Below are 16,393 nucleotides of genomic sequence, written 5' to 3' on the forward strand. Positions count from 1 at the left end.
CGAATGCCACACTCTGACCATTCCTCTTGCCTCTCACACCCAGCCTTTGGTCTTCCCCTTGTCTCCTGTGAGGCCTGGCAAGCTTTTACTTCATCCAGTTATCGCATTCAGCCACCTCACACTCCCTTCCCCACCCCAGGAAGTGCTTTGTCTTTTAGCAAAATAACAACATGAATCTTCCAAGCTACTCAGCATCTGCAGTTTGTCAAGTGAGAAGGAAGTCTGCCCAAAGCATGTGCAGCCAGGGCTGTTCTAGAAAGAGTTTCAGCTTTCCAAATAATTTGCTATTCCTACTGTCTTCCGCAGTGGTCTGCCTCATGCCTTGTTAGTTCTGTAGATTGCAGAAAGACTTTCAAGCAGCGTGATTTTAAATGCTTTAAAAGATGACAAAACCAGGACGGGGCCCAGTGTAATGTGAGCTTTATACTAATACAAAATCAGTGAAATAATGACTTACTGCCTCTACGCTTCATGGGAACATTTGAAACAAAGGAAAATTAAGCTTGCATGTTCTGATTCACCTTGGCCTTCTTCAGTCTTGTACTTAATGTAGTCACTGGTATGCAAACCAATTTCATCAAGTCTCAAGAGATTATTCTGCCTGGTACTAATGACTGAGCTAAAAAAATCAGGTTTGATCAGGCTCTGATGCTGAAGAGCTGCATATTCAGCTTTGAATTTGTATTTCCTGGCATTTACTGCCCATTTTCTGTGAACACATACAGCTGAAAAAAAGTGCTTTGTAAGGACACAACTCTGGACAAAATTTATTCTTAAATCCTGCCCATATGAGAAGACAGCTAAGATCTTCTTTCCTTTTTTACTCTTTGTACTGAAATGAAACTTTTTTACCATGCCACATTAGTCCATAAGAGAATCAGAAAGCAAATATTAATTTCTGCCATAAAAGCAACAAGCAAATGTAGCAAATATTTTATGTTGTAATTTCTGTAATCAATACTATAAAAGTTGGTGAAAAATGCACCACCACCTTAAAACACATTGAAACCTGTAATGAAGTGTAATAGTAATCATAATGTTTAATTCACCAAATGGATGGAGCATAAGAGATCATCCACTGTGAAAAATACAATTCAAACATTCTTAGAGCCCTAGAACAATACAAAAACAATAGAAAATAAAAACATATTTATATGCCACAGATTGAAGTTCTTTTCTGAGTAGAGAAAAGGCAGGAAGACACCATGAGGTGATATTGACATGTTCCCTTGGTATACAAACTACTTAAAAACCGATTAGGTAAGAAGACTCATACTTTGTTTTTTTCCCCCCCACAAACCAGTATGTCTTATCAGCATTACAAAGAAAGGTATCACCTAGGAGACAGAGCAAACAGCAATGCTGTTTAAATTAATACACTTTTTAAATTTTTAAAAGGAAGCTGTTTTCCCTAGATGTGACCCTTGGCTAATGCAAATCCACTTGCTTCTATTGCTTCATTCTCCTTGCTTTATTTTCCTATGTCATTTAATATATTCAATTCTTTTTGTAAGACTGAGAGCCTTTAGAGGCACGTACTGTGCATATGCTATATGTTCATAGAATGCTTCTTTAAGCCTTTTTTACAGCTTCTAAACAAGCTTCAAATCCTTGTTTATAGTCACAGCAATGAATGAAAAATGAAATTTCATCAGCTCAGAAATATAATCTATGAGATGCAACACAGATAGGTATACAAGTAGATAGTTTGATTTTAGAAGTAAGAATCCAATATTCCCAAAAACTTTAGTAGATTTTTTAGTAGTTTGTGCTACACCTAAACAAACTAAGAGTGGATTAAAGGATGATATTTCCAGGACTTTTGGATATTTTTATCTGTAATGGTTGTTAAACATGGTTAGCAGAGGGAATTTGCTAAGTATTTCTGAAAAATGGGGACACTTAGTACAAGGCTTAATTTTGGCTTGTAAATATCACAATGGCATAGAAAATGCATAGTTAGGGGAAAAATACCTAAGACCTTTTTCAGTTTAAAAGCACTGTATTATTATTCTCCATTTAAGCCAAAACTACTCCAACTTCTTTATGCACATGAAAAATAACACCAGACACTGAGAAGCAATTACCAGCTCCTTTGTGATGAGTCCCTTATGCTTGTAATTAATGTTTTTTAGCTTAAGAACAAAACAAATCTGAAATTGGTAAATATTTTTTTACACTTTCTTTGCTGTACAAAGAATACTCGCCAGGCAGCCAAAGAAGAGCGATAGCAGCATATCTTCTCATAGTTTTCAAAGTTTTTTGGTCTAGGTTAGAAAATAAAGATGCTGAAGGAAAAGAATTGCTCATAATGCTTTGAATGGCACGATGATGTTGCCAGCTTGAAATAATTAGCTGCTCATTAATACAAAGCTGAAGTGATTTTTTCCATGTCAGTCCTCACATACATGGATTTTGCATACACACGTACAAGATATGAAAGTATATCACAAAATAAACCAAAAGCACCATTAACAGTATCATCTAGTCACATTCTGACACTGATGAGAATTATTTGCCTCCTTTTTTACTTGTACATTAAGATATAATTTTAAACACTAGCGCAGGAGCTATTTTTTCTCCCATTTCCTGCCTCTTTGATACTGAGGTGTTTGAATTCAAACCCTTGAATGACGATTCTGTGAGTGGTTTTGCCTGTGCAATGTTCTGGACCTGATTTTGTATTGTGTTTATTTCAGCAGTGATGAGAGGTTTTTGTCCAACACAGCTCAAGTTGTAGTGAGGCTTGTGGTGATTCAACCCTGGTGTCTGAATTGCTCTGAAATCTCACTAGGTGAGAAACAGCACAAGCTTGCTTGATCATGGTATTCAGGCCTTTTGTTCACCCCTGACTGAACAGGCACTGTGGGTGAGGATTTTGATTGGGAAAGAGAAATTTCAGGCCAAAACCCTACAGTGAGATGTGGTCTCCAGAAAGGTTAACAAGTTCTTCAACACACCAAAGATAGACTGCTGCTTGTCAGTAGCACTGTGATCCACTTAGCTGAGCCATTAAAAAAAAAATAAAATTACTCCTCCTGCATTCTGATGCCTTTCATCACTCTTTATGTAGGAAAGTAAATAGCTGATGCCAGCCCAGCACCTGGCCAGTCATTGTCCTGTTCATAAATCAGAATAAAGCAAACATCACTTTCTCCACAGTGTAATCAGGACACAAGTTCCCAGTGTACGGTGCTTTCAGCTGCCAGCTTTCCATATTTATCTTGTTTTTTGGAAATCAATCCTATGCAATGTGAACATGGAGAGGTGGAAATGAAGAAGAGAAATTTGTACAGTATCACTCCTCAAGTTTACTTATCTTTATATCCATAAGGCACCTCTCATGCTCATGTAATGAGCACGTTATAAATAAAAAAGAGAAAGAAATCGCCTCTGCAAAGTAAAATAAACAATTCTAACACTTTCCCCCTACTAGATGCTACAAAAATGCAAGGAACAGAGATCCCTCCCTCTTAAATATTTTAAGGCAATATGTTTGTGAAAGTATAACTCATTGAGTATGCTTCCAGTATTAAAGACAAAAAAAAGTTTCTCTTAAAACTCATGCTATACTGGAAAAGAAACAACAAAAAAGTTATTTATGGTAGACCAAAGGGTTTTCAACATGGAATCAGACCTGTATAAATAAAGCCATTGTATTATTGAGTATTAACTCAGTTGCAATTTTGCCCGTAACTGACATACGGAGCAATCTATTTTCAAAGGTGGTTTGCATCAGTTATGACTGGCTATTTACTTCCAAATGATGAAATTTATGGTCCAGCTTCCTTTTATGTGGCCCAAAGAAGATTTGGAGATCAGCAAAGGAAGGACCATAGGACTTCAACCAGTGTCAACAGAAAAAAATGTGTATATATTTTATAACACTCTTATAAACTCTTTCAAACTGTTTTAGCTTTTACTTGCATCATGTTCTAGCACCTCACAAACAAGCACAATGCAAATGCATTCAAATAATGAAAATTCCTCTAATAGTCCCAAGAGTAAATATTAATAAAATTTTCTTTAGACATGTCATTTGATGTCTAAACAAGAATAATTCTAGAATTGCACAGACTAACCCCAGCACTGCCTTGCACTATGGAGGAACTGAGCTCAACTTTAAAAGTCTCTAAATCATACATAAACTGGAAGCATAAAGTGATTCAAAACAGGTAGTGGAGATGCCCTAAAAGGCTTCTGGAGGACACTTCTAAGCCACTGATGATTCACTGCTTATGACCTTCTTTAACATCATGGATCATGAGCATATGAAAATGGAAGGCCCAACAACAGCAACACAGAGAATTGTAAATAATTGCAGTGTCCATCTTGAAAGTGAAGTAATTCTCTTCATAACCTTTAAACAGACCTGAAACCTGTATTCCCAAGAAGGACAGGCCAGCAGGGAAGAGGGGGACATTTTCTTCTCTATTGCAGCTCACATTTCTCAGTTCAAGAGATTTCAGCTTGGTGTCATCCAGAGGGGCAAATTTCTAGGGGAGGCAGACCACTAAATATGGTAAGAAATACCAGCTGATATTTGCTCTTGCCACCTCTCCTGCAGATGCTGTGGAGCAGAAAAATGAAGAGAGAGCCAAAACACAAGTGAAGTTTAAATGAGACTGGTGTGAATCATGACTGCAATAACCAGCTCACCTGGGGCATGTCTCCTATGTGTAGGCAGGAGCTCAATCAAAGCAGTCTGGTATAAATGATGTGATTTTAGAGAGAATGACTTAAGCTAACTCAACCTGGTATGTGAACATTTTGTGTTGATCAAAACCTGAAAAAAAATCAATACAAAATGAAAATTCTACTGGTCAGGCTTTGAGTAGTGGCAGACTCTGACATTTAGATCTGAGCACTGCAGGCAGACATCTCTTTTCAGGTACAGGCCTGTCTCCAAATCAGATGCTCATTTCACCTGCATGGCACAGCAGGCCTTTAAATTGACTGTCCCTTACTTCCTCTGGACACAAAAATAAATCAGGTTAGCTCAGTCCAACAACTGAAACTGCTAAAGCTAGCCTGGCCTGCAGCAGATCAGGAACTGTTCAGGTGCCCTGCTCTGGCAGCAGAGTGATGGAGTAGCAAGTCCTGTAGAGGAGGATGAGGGAGTAGTGATGCACCAACCTCATTAGATTGCATCTGGTCCACAGGGGCCACAGCCTCAGGGGAAAATGCAAGGCTGTACTTTAAGGGCCTGCTGTGCTAACCCATCCTGATGGGACAACCTCAAGACTTCTCCTTCCTTGTTTGCATTTGGAGCCTGGGTAGAACAGACCAGCCTTAATATCCATGCACACAGTCCAGGTAAATGCTTAAAGCCCGCAGACTTTTTCTTTAGTGAAAAACTTTCTTTTTCCAAAAAAGCACAGAAGTATATAAGCAAGAAGCTCCAATTGAAATCAGCAGGCTGCTCCACGTCCTTATGATAGGTGAGCAATAGAGAGACCCTGAGCTACTTATGTGAACTTATTTAACACTACTTAGCTAATCCTGTGTAGGGTATGTATGGAGGGTACTAATTATGCACCGAGGGTTTTAAAAAAAGTCCTTGTTGACAAAATGAGTACCATATTTTCTGCAACAAAGGGTCTTTCAATACTCTTCATGTTCACATCACACTACCTGAGTTGGTCTTATGCTTCCCATCTTCTTTTCTCTCCTACCCTCAATCTATAGCTCATGGAGGTTTGGCTCTGCTTGGGTTAATGGACTCCATTGTCAGCCATCTTCTCACTTGCCAGGCAGAACTGAGCTACATCTTGGGGAGAACTGCACAAATACAAACAAAGTGAACAAAAATTAAACAGCTTTCCTTTGTTTGTAAAGGCTTACACAGGATGCTACAACAGGTATTATATTAAAACCTAAAATAAATAAATGTAAGCTGTCCCTAGCATAGTAAATATGTCATTACTTTCCACGTAACCCAAGGATTGAAAAGAGAAGAGGAAAAAACCCAAACAAAAAAGATGATAGAACAAAACAGTCACTACACCTTAGTAAAAGTGAAGTCACACTAAAACCTAAAGCAATATTTGTACCCTTTGTCCTAGGTGATCAACAGGCAGTAATTATTTGTTCATTAGCTGCTCACATCACCGTAAGCTGGTGATGTGCTCAGAAATGGCTGGGGAGTAGACAAAGAAATTTGTCTCCCAAGAAATCAATTTGGGTCCTTCAAGAAAACATGATGAATGTGTTCTTGGGATGCTGCCTGCACCGGAAGGGCAGCTATGTCTTTAGACATTATTAATATAGAGAGCACTCCTGCTATAAAACTCTCTCAGGTAAAGCCAGCTATGACAGAATTACCGACCTGTCAAACTTCACCAATTTGCTTTCTAACACTGAGACCATTCAAACCATGTGAGGGCTTACCAAAGCTGCTATTTCTCACTACTCTTGCCTGGCAAGGCCACCTGCCCACTGACATGCATGGGGAGGTGGAGAGGGGGCTTTCTTTCTTCTGCATACGTGCATAAAGGTGTGGAAACTTGGACAACATGTAACAAACCACAATGAATGAGGTGGTGAACATACTCTGAGACATGTAAACTGCTCCAGGATGAGGGAGATACTTTGGTTTTCCTCTTCAAGGTGAGAAATAAGAATCACTGCATTTATCACACAAATTTACTGCTTTGGAAATGGGTATTTGAATAGTTTTCTTGGGTTTTTTGGATATTTTTACAGGTTTTATCTCATTAAAAGCCTATCTGATGGCATGATGAAAGTGTATACCAAGACATTTACCTATACTATACCTAGAAATGTTAGGACCTGAATGTGCATTTTTATGTATGCAAATATCCACCTATATATAATGTAAGTGATCCTAGAACATAGCATCAAGCTTTTTTGTATATTAAAACAGAAAACCCCCACAAATACAGATCTCACAGCTTTTCCTCATGAGAAAAGAAATTGTAGATGCTTATGGAAAACTTTCTTACTACTACAAAGTAAGACAATTTATTCTCAAGATGTCAAGTGAGCAATAAAGCACAAGTAACCATAAAGTATTCAGAAACTTTTCTGCAGTTTGCTGTACTTCTTTATCCAAGATATTTTTATGTGTGTGCAAATGAGCACATACATTATCTGACTTGTCATTAGCTTATCTAAATCTTGACATGAAGTATAAATTGTTAATGATGTGCAACTGAGAAATGTCAAAAGTATATAGCAGGGCCAAAAGTCAGCACAAAAAGGTAAACAGGAAAACTTTCCATGGCATCTTCTTTCCTGCTAAAAAAATGAGCAGGAAAGAAGTAATACCAGTTAAGCAATCCCCACACAGCACTAAATAGGTGAAAGAGTAGAAAAATTCTTCTTTCACAACAATACTTAGGAGAAAAAATAAAATTCCTAAAATGAATCCTGGAATAGTCAGTCCTAATTCTTCTTTCATGACAGAAACCTTCAGATTCCCAAATAATTTTCACTATTGTTGGCAACTGATCTCTAAGCAGGATAATTGCACTCTAGTGCCATCCTTGATTTTACACTGCATTTGAATACATTGGTTCATTTAAACAAAGGTTTATTGTTTTTGTTATTTATTTATCTTTTTAGTAAACTGCATGAGGAAGTATCTCATTCATAAGAATTGTTACATATTTATACACCAAGATTTGAAGAACAGTTGATATAGGCCTGGAGTTTGACAGGGACTACATATCTAATGAAAGAGTAGGAAAACTGTACTCTGTAATACCGAGGTATATCCCAGGGAAGAAGGAGGGAGAGTGGGTGGGATACTGCCTAGCTTCTTTCTTGTGACTCATTCAGATGTCACAAGCTCTGAGATAAACAGGAAGATGTTGGTTTCCACTTTGTGTTGGTGATGTATAAGCCGTAGAGTGCTGTTCTTTCCTTCTAGAGAAGGGAAGGGTTATCACACATCTCCCTGCATCAGGCACACACGGATATTCAGCCAGCATGGATGCTCTCGAGGTGTTGCAGTTTAAACACCACTTCTTCCTCAAGGGTGCATAAAATCAATGTCAAGCTCATCCTGGCTTCTAGTGGTTACAACATAGACCCAAAGGTACGCTACTGAGGTGAAGCGAGTCGTTTATGATTTATATCAGCTAAAGCAAAGCAAAGCAAGATACAGTAACCTCTGCAGCCCACAGGACACCTACTCCTTGTAAATACGTGTGACTCTGAAAGCTTATCCAACCTCTTTGTCTGAGGAAATATTTACTTTGTGAACTGCATGTTTCAAAGTCACATTTCACATCCAGCACATGTTCATACTGAAGTCTGCACATCAGCAACTCTTGGCCCACAGGCCTCCTACGTGCAGCATTGACTCTCTGGCTAGCAAAGCTGCCCTGCTTCCTTAAAACTGTTAGGCTTTGCATCCATTTTATAGCTCAGTGCTCTCTGACCGAGGTTTAACACACTGTAGAAGCTCATGCAGAGCATCACCTGCTTTTTAACCAAGAAAGACATATTTCACATGAGTGGTTTTCATTCAGTTTGCAGGAATGCTGGTTTGTAGAGTGCATAGATATCCCATGATAGTATGTGTTGTGTACTCAGCAATAGGCCATTGTTATTAATACTGAAAAAGTTGTTCAGCAATGCTTCATGAAAAAATGCCTCTTTTACTTGTCAAGGTTTCCTGGAGTACACTGATACTCATTGGAGAAATAGGAAAGCAAGAGCACAAAAACCAGGGCTGAACAGCCAAACTAGGTGGCCCCAAGCCATCATAAGAATATGTGGAATATGAAAATAGTAGCAGAAATAGAGACTTTCAAGCGCCAAAGTTTGATGTCCTGGAGGCTAAATTAAATCAGAACCAAATTTCTGCATTAAGGGAAAACAACAAGAAATTTGTCCAGGATGTCATATTTGGAAAACCTGCTGATTCAGCAAGTTAGGATCTGTCAAATGATTGCTACACATAACATCAGTAATTAACCTCCAGATATTACACTTTCTTTTTTGTATTTACTGCCATTCAAATGCAGACATGAAGAGTGCATTCTTTCTACTTCCTCCAAGGAAGTGGACATGCTCAAGAAATGAAAAGATTTAGTCAAATGACAGGTTTAGGGCACAACATTTCATTTTAATTTAAAATTAGAATATTGAAGTTTTAAGGACAGATTTGCCAAAATAGCATGGGATTTTCCAAGGTATCATGTAATTAAAGAGAAAAAAATTGCATGTTGAAGAATACAGTAGCATCTACTAATCCTGACCAGAAATCTGGATCATCATATTACCTAAGTAAAGTAAAGATTCTTTTTGGTCCAAGAAACCTCAGAAAGTTGAAATTATAACTATGGCAAATGACTAACCCTAAAATTTTCATAGCTGATACTATCAGTAGTATTGGTAGTTCAGAAATAGAAAAACCTGATATAATCCAGGTTATGTTGCCTAATAACAGCTTTTGTTCTTTAAATAATAAAGTTGCTAGAGAGACTGAGTTTCAGGGAAGGGGAACAAATTACTCCATTTACTTTAAACAAACTTTGAGGACTGTTCCTCACCTCCCTAAGGAGGTGGAGCAGGGCACCAAATAGTGCTCATTACTTTCCAGCAAAGCTGAAAATGAGGAAGGTGCTAACAGTCAGATTGCTAATTTAATTCTTAATTCCCTGTTCACCGTTCTAGTGCTCACTCTCATTATGCCCTGGATTAAAACAAACAAACTAAAAGAACCTACCAAAAATAGAAGCAAAATTACAACACAGCAACTATTCATTGTAAAGGAAGGAGTTTAAAAAAAGTTGGGAAAACCAAGGGTCGGTCTCCTCCACACTTTTAATACAAATTATATAATTATATTTCCAATCTTTATCCCAGATTTCAATGTAAAAATCTTCTGAATTCAGAAATGGATTTTACAAAAATTGACAGCTTTAATAACTATTCAAAATGATGAACAGTGCTGAGATCGGAACAGAGGGGAGTCTAAGCAGGGCAGCTATTAAACTTGAACAATTAATTGACCTTCTGTTCTATAAAATATATTAAAAATTCAGAGGAATAAATTTCACATTATCGTGTTGGAATTTTTCGTCTTTCGCAAGAGCAATCTTTAAAATTTATTTAAAAGGTTCTTGATTAAATGATCTGATTTAGAGGCAGTAAAAAAACATAAAAAAGCAAGTGCTGTATCTTGGCTAGCATGAAAATGCCACAAGTGCACTCATTTTTCAGTTTTTGAGTTGCACCAATTATTAATAGAACACTAAAGCAAATGGCATTAAGAAAACATTAAGAAAGTGTTTTTCAGCACAGTAATGGTCATCTTTAGACTTCATCAGATGTGTGAGATAGCAACCATTCCCCAAGCAGCCAATTTCAAATTCTGCTGAGGACAGGAGAAGGAAACAGTTTGACCTTGGAAAAATCTCTAAATAAAGTACGGACTTACAAACATGCACATTTGCATCTGCAATGAAAATCGTCTGACCATACAAAGAAATAAGAATGTAATTGATAAATAATTCTCCTTGTGAAAAAAATACTTTACCCAGGAGAGGAAATGGGGGTGAGATTCACCTGCTTTGTAAAAGCAAACACCTACAATGCCCAAAGGCTGTAACTGTATAGGGGGTGTGACTCAAGCTAGACTTGTGAAGTAAATCAAATAAATGATACTTGCAAACTGCCCACTCATCTTCTGAGCTTAAAAGGAGCAACTGTGACTTGCTAGCTGCAGAAGTACAATGTTTGGCAAGATGAATCATAGTATGGGTATCTACATTTTCCTAACAGCACCACTGAGTACAGACAATTTGTCCCTTAATCCCCTGTCCCTTCTCCCCTTGCAAATGTTATATTTCCTACATATTTTCCCAGTTATATTTCCAGAGAAAAGCTGTTACAAGTCTGAAATAACTACATCAAAATTGTTTGTAATGGATTCTGTATGTATGGATAGATGGATCTCTGGATCCTCTTCTGTGGAGTCAAGGATGCAATAGTATTCCACCTGATTATACATATATCATAAACATGTCTAAAATATTTTTAAAGAAGCCTGCAATATTTTGAGTAACATAAACTACAGCTGCTGATTTACATCCATCCAAACAGCTACTGATGGTTTATGAGCTGTGTATGATAGCCTTTTTATTAAAAGAGTGACCTCAGTTCCCAGAGAGCCCCTTTGTGTCTCCTACACTAGGAATTACAGGCTTCCCCATTGGAAATGTCATTTCCACTTGTTCACTACATTTCTTATGTGGAATAAGTCCACAAGAAGTATTGTGGGATCTGTGCTATGTCAAGGAAGAACTAAATCAACCCCCAACACTCTGTTACTCTGGGAGCTCATCTGAAATGCAAGGAGGGGTCAAAAGTCAGATTAATATCATACAAATGAAAGGACAGTAATTACAGTAAATGTGACATTTGAAAAATTGTATGTTAAACAAATAGAGAACGAAACAGAAGGCAGCCCAAGCTGTTTTGCTGACCCTCACGTGCACATATATTTAACTCTCAACAAAACATTTTAATCATAATTCTGAACAAAGCTGTCAGCTAATTCTCAACCAGACTCCCTACCCTCCTTTTTCCTAACCTTCTCTGGTTGCAGAAGCACTTCTGCAGTTGGCCAGCTGCTCACTGCTTCATGTTGTCATAGGGAAAGAATGATATTAAAAGGCACAGGCCAACAAGAAACGGTGTCAATGTTGCTGAACATGTTGGAAAAGGGCAAGTTCCCCTGCTTCTGATGTAGCAGAATTTTACAGAGAGTTAACCAACTGCCCAGGAGGGCAGTAGTAATTACTTGGGAGAATTATAATTGTATGAGTAGAAATAGGACAGTGCAATGAACACTGAATTGTCAAACTGCTGGCTGATGTTTCTCATGGTGACTTGAAGTCCCATCTCTCATTAAGTTGTGCATTGGCTTCAAAGAACACCACAGCACTACACAGGTCGATGTATACTTCTGTCAAAACCTGTGTCAAGAACCTCTGGAAGGCCCTTCTGCAGCTGCCAGGATGCACCCACAGCTGCACAACCCTTCCCATTTCCTTGCTCCTCTCTCCAGTCATCACAGTTAAGAAGACAGCTTAGAAGAAGTGCACAGAGTGAGAGAAAGTAAATGCTACCCAATGCAGCAGACACCTCATCAGTCACAGTGACTTGTTAAACTATTGAACATAAAAGGTGACAATTAAATATCAGCACAATCATTTAGCTGCTGATCATTTAGCAGAAATATCAAGTCTGTCCTACAATCCAAACTGCCTCCCACACAGTGCCAGATTGAATATTGCAACAACACCAGGGGAAGAATGTCTTTTTCTAGTCCGTACTCTCATCTTCCCCCCTGCTAAAAGATTAAATTAAAAGCTTCCTTTTTTTTTTTTTTTTTTTTTTTTTACAACTTGCTAATACTACAAAAATTATTAAAATAGAATACAAATTTTAACTAATGGAGTTATTCTTACATAATTCCCCATATTAGCTGAGAGCACCTTCTCAAGTTCAAGTCTACCTGGGCTGGGACATAAGATTAGATTTAAAGGAACAAAAGCACCTAAAACAGCATTACATGAACAGTTTGGCTGGGAACATAGATGTTGAACAGATATGAAGTAGGAAGCCATGAAAAAGTTCTTAGGGTGGAAATATGACTGGTATTTATACAAGAAGATTAAATACAATAGTTGAGTTGCAGAATTAAAGGCTATTTAGATCTAGTGCTTAGAGACATGGTTTAGTGGTAGATTTGTCAGTGTGAGAGTTATGGCTGAACTCCATGATCTTAAAGGCCTCTATCCCAACTAAATGATTCAATGATTCTATGAAAGTGGTTAATGACACAAGTAAGAGAGATGATGTATCTCCTCACTGGAAAATGGAGACGCAAAGGAACAGGATGCTCTTCCCAAACATGTCATGTCAGGTTTTCTTCCCAGGAGTGAGCTGATTACAAGGAGCAGTCAGGGACCTTTCCAGGACCACTCAGCTGGCAGTCCAAAGGCAGGAGCTCCCCAGCACATCCTGTCCCCCACCTCCACCCATCCTCATCTCCAGTACACCTCCTTACTATCTCTGCAATGATCTTCATCTTTCTTCTCACCTTGTGTCAAAACTCTACTCATTACTCTCTGCACATTGGCAGCTTATCACTGCTTCTTTTGCTGACTGCATTTCTTCCTTGAAAGAAGTTGGCACCTGTGACAAGAGCTGCACTAGGGCCACCTCTTTGGGGGCCAAAAATGACAGTGATGGGAGGGACAAATAATCAAGGAAAAGATTACTATGGCTTTTTAGGATGAGGACTAAACCCCAAGATCTTCACTTTTTTTTTTTCTTCTTTTTCTTTCCCCCCCAAAATACAATTTAACAATTATCAAACAATTCAGGTTCTAATGGTCAGGCACAACAGATGCCTAGTACAGAAGCTTAGGGCTGTCCTCTCAGCAAACATGGTGATTATTAATGCTACTTTTTGTGTTGTGCTCACCAAGAACACAAGTATCTTTGATGCTTTGGCAAGCCTGTAAGTACAGATACCTTATTAAATAACAAACGGCAGACCTGTCTTGAAGTACTTGACAGAAGGAAAACCAGAGCTGTATTATTTGTATAAGCAGCTGCAAATGGAGATCCACCTGTGATCTGAGACAGCTGAGAGAGTAAAAGACTATGAAAATCAGTTTCTTAACCCTACAACCTTAATTGCTCTGTTAAAGCCCTTTATGTTTCTTTTTAAATGACATTTTTTCTACATATTTTTGACTTCCAAGTGAAACAATACCCTCCCTACCACGTTCAGTGTTGTCATTGAAAGCTTGTGTTACAGTTGTTGCATCTCACTGAATTCAAAACAGTCTAGGTAGAAACAGTGAGAAAGAATTTAATTTTTTAATGCTCTGATACAACCCACTGATTGTGCCATCTGTCCAACACATGATGAAGAATCTCTAAACAGAGAATAGCTGTAGGGGACATAGTACAGTATTTGCAGATCTGTTCTTGGTAAGATAAGAGCTTGTATTAAAAAAGGAAATTCAGCATTTTTAAACACAATATATTAGATATGCAGTATGTTTCTGGCATGAAGTGAGGAAAAAATAAAATAGCAGATCTGGCCAGATGGAGGGGGGAAGTACTGCCAAAGGCAAGACAAGAAAAAGGTGCTTGATCCTGTGTGAAGACCATGTCAATGCAATCTGCCTATCACGAGTTCAAAAGAAGATGCTGGGAGTTCTATAGATGTCTTTCTGCAATGCAGGAAGTCACATAAGGAATAAAAAATGCAAAGCTCAAGTTACCACGGCATGAGTGTGCAAACGCATGCTAATAAAAGTGACAGCTCTAAGTGCTTCAGTTAAGTATTTAATAGGATTGTAACAGCCACATCCATAAATCTGCCCGTACCAAATATCAATTATGTGGCATCTATCTCACTGCAATAATTTCTCTAAATTGGCTCCTCACTGGCAGCTCTCCAATTATTCTTAGTAAGGATAGTATGTCTTTATCCTTTTGACTGGCACAGGACAACATATCTTCAGAGAGTCTGATATATTTATAGGTCATTTCACCGCAGAAAAACCTGTGTGTGTCGCAGGAATTTCAAAGACTCAGGGAATAGCAGCAGAGATCAGAGACAGGCCAATCTTCTACCCATTCAGCAGCTCTGCTTGGATGCCTCTTTGAAATGTCTCAGGCTGTGCTCAGGGCTCAGTGCTGCCACAGAGAAGGCACTGGGGCAGCGCCAAGCACTGTGACTCCCTGGAAATGCAGGGCTGGGTCAGCAGTGCCCAGCCCCTGTAGGTGCAGAGCTGGCTGAGGGCTAGAGGAGTACCTTTTAGGCTGTGGAGATTGATGGTCTGCTCAGTTTTACTGCCTGCTGACCCCATGGGCTTAATATTCTCCCTTCTAAAATTGCACACCCAAATCCCAGTCCCTAGAGCTTGCAAGAGTCTTTCAGGAACACTGCTCTTAAATCGGATGAGAACTGAAGCATTTTAAGGTCATTATATAAATACTTCTGTAAACACAGTGAACAGAAGAACACTTTCCTGTATGCCTACAGCCCAAACTACAACTTAAAATATTTAGTGGCAACTTTTTTTTTCCCTCCCAGAATACAAATTATACATTGGAATTGGAAGCACGGCCCATGCAAACACTGCAGTTTAAATAAAGAACAAGTTAGCTGAGGTTTGATTACAAGGTCTTAAATAGTTTCACTTCAAAAGGCAAAAAAGCTTGTAAATTTAGCAAGACAAACTGAGAAAAAAATACCTAAGACCAGTTTTGTGAAACCAATGGAGTCAGTATACTTCAAAAACTGACCCATAACTACTGCATTTTCTCTCCAAGTATTCCAGCTTGCCTAAAAATCAGCAATTTCCATTATACATAAAGCCTGCAAGATCAAAATGTCATAAGTACAGAAATCCAACAAGTTCAGAGTGATGCAGTTCTGTGCAGGAGGGATTTACAGGCTATTAACATAATAACCACCCCGTTACAAGCTATTAACCTAACCATCTCATCAGCTTACCAAATTCAGTTTTAATTACCAGTGCAATAGCAGTCATTGCCTTCAGACTTCATTATGCTGGGCACTGTGCAAAGAAAAACTACACAATTGTCCCAGCCCTGAAAAAAACCTACCAATGTGAGGTACAGAGACAGTGAGAGGTTGGGAAAAGAAAGAAACCAACAAAGAGTGCAGCCTTCTGCCACAGTTACACAGCACATCCAGGAAGGACCCAGGCAGGAATAACAGTGGCACCATCAGCTCTGTAAAGATATATTTACCAATAGATCTCACAGCACCTGAAGGATAGCCAGTGGCATCACTCCTGTTTCTGAACTGTAGAAAATGAAGCACAGAGAAGTATGCTTGCAGTTGCCCTGGGTAACCCAGCACAACATGAGAAAATGCCCATCTAGTGATTCCTACCTCAGTTCCCCATCTGCTGGACTAAGATGTTTCTAATCTAAAACATAATTGAAAACTTTATTGGAGTATAATAGAAAGGTCTTTTTCTTAAGAGGTCACGTCCAAAGAGAATATTAGAACAACTATCCAGAATACAGGCAGTGGACACTCATGACAACAGATACTCATGTTGACATCAGCTCATAAAAATTGCAGAATTTTATGATTGTTTATGTTGCTAACACTTTGTATATAATGAAGTCTGTCTACTCCACTTCATAACTGTGAAATATATGGGGATAACACAGTATTACTTCAAACTGAAGGATCCTCCATAACTCATAATTATCAGAACCTTCCCTCAAGTGACAAAACCACTCAGCAATTCCCAAGCCTTCAGCTAGCTAATTCTGGCAATAATTCCTTTCTCCTGCTTCAGACTGTAGACCTGTGACACAAATTAATTGTTAATATCATTAACGAAGG

The 16,393-nt window shown here is 38.5% G+C and overlaps 1 protein-coding gene across 5 annotated transcripts in view; it reads right to left on the bottom strand.

Annotated features, from left to right (window-relative positions):
* Positions 1-16,393, bottom strand: part of TPK1 (thiamin pyrophosphokinase 1) — a 303,299-nt gene that overhangs the window by 24,894 nt on the left and 262,012 nt on the right. The window contains exon 8 of one of the 5 annotated variants that reach the window (XR_005628163.1): positions 5,635-5,781. The exons of the other annotated variants lie outside the window; for them this stretch is intronic. The gene's annotated coding sequence lies outside the window, so the exon portion shown is untranslated. The remainder of the gene's footprint in view (positions 1-5,634; positions 5,782-16,393) is intronic. 5 annotated transcript variants of the gene reach the window in all.

Source organism: Passer montanus, unplaced genomic scaffold (genome assembly GCF_014805655.1).
Source record: "Passer montanus isolate IOZ18808 unplaced genomic scaffold, ASM1480565v1 scaffold32, whole genome shotgun sequence".
NCBI lineage: Eukaryota > Metazoa > Chordata > Aves > Passeriformes > Passeridae > Passer > Passer montanus.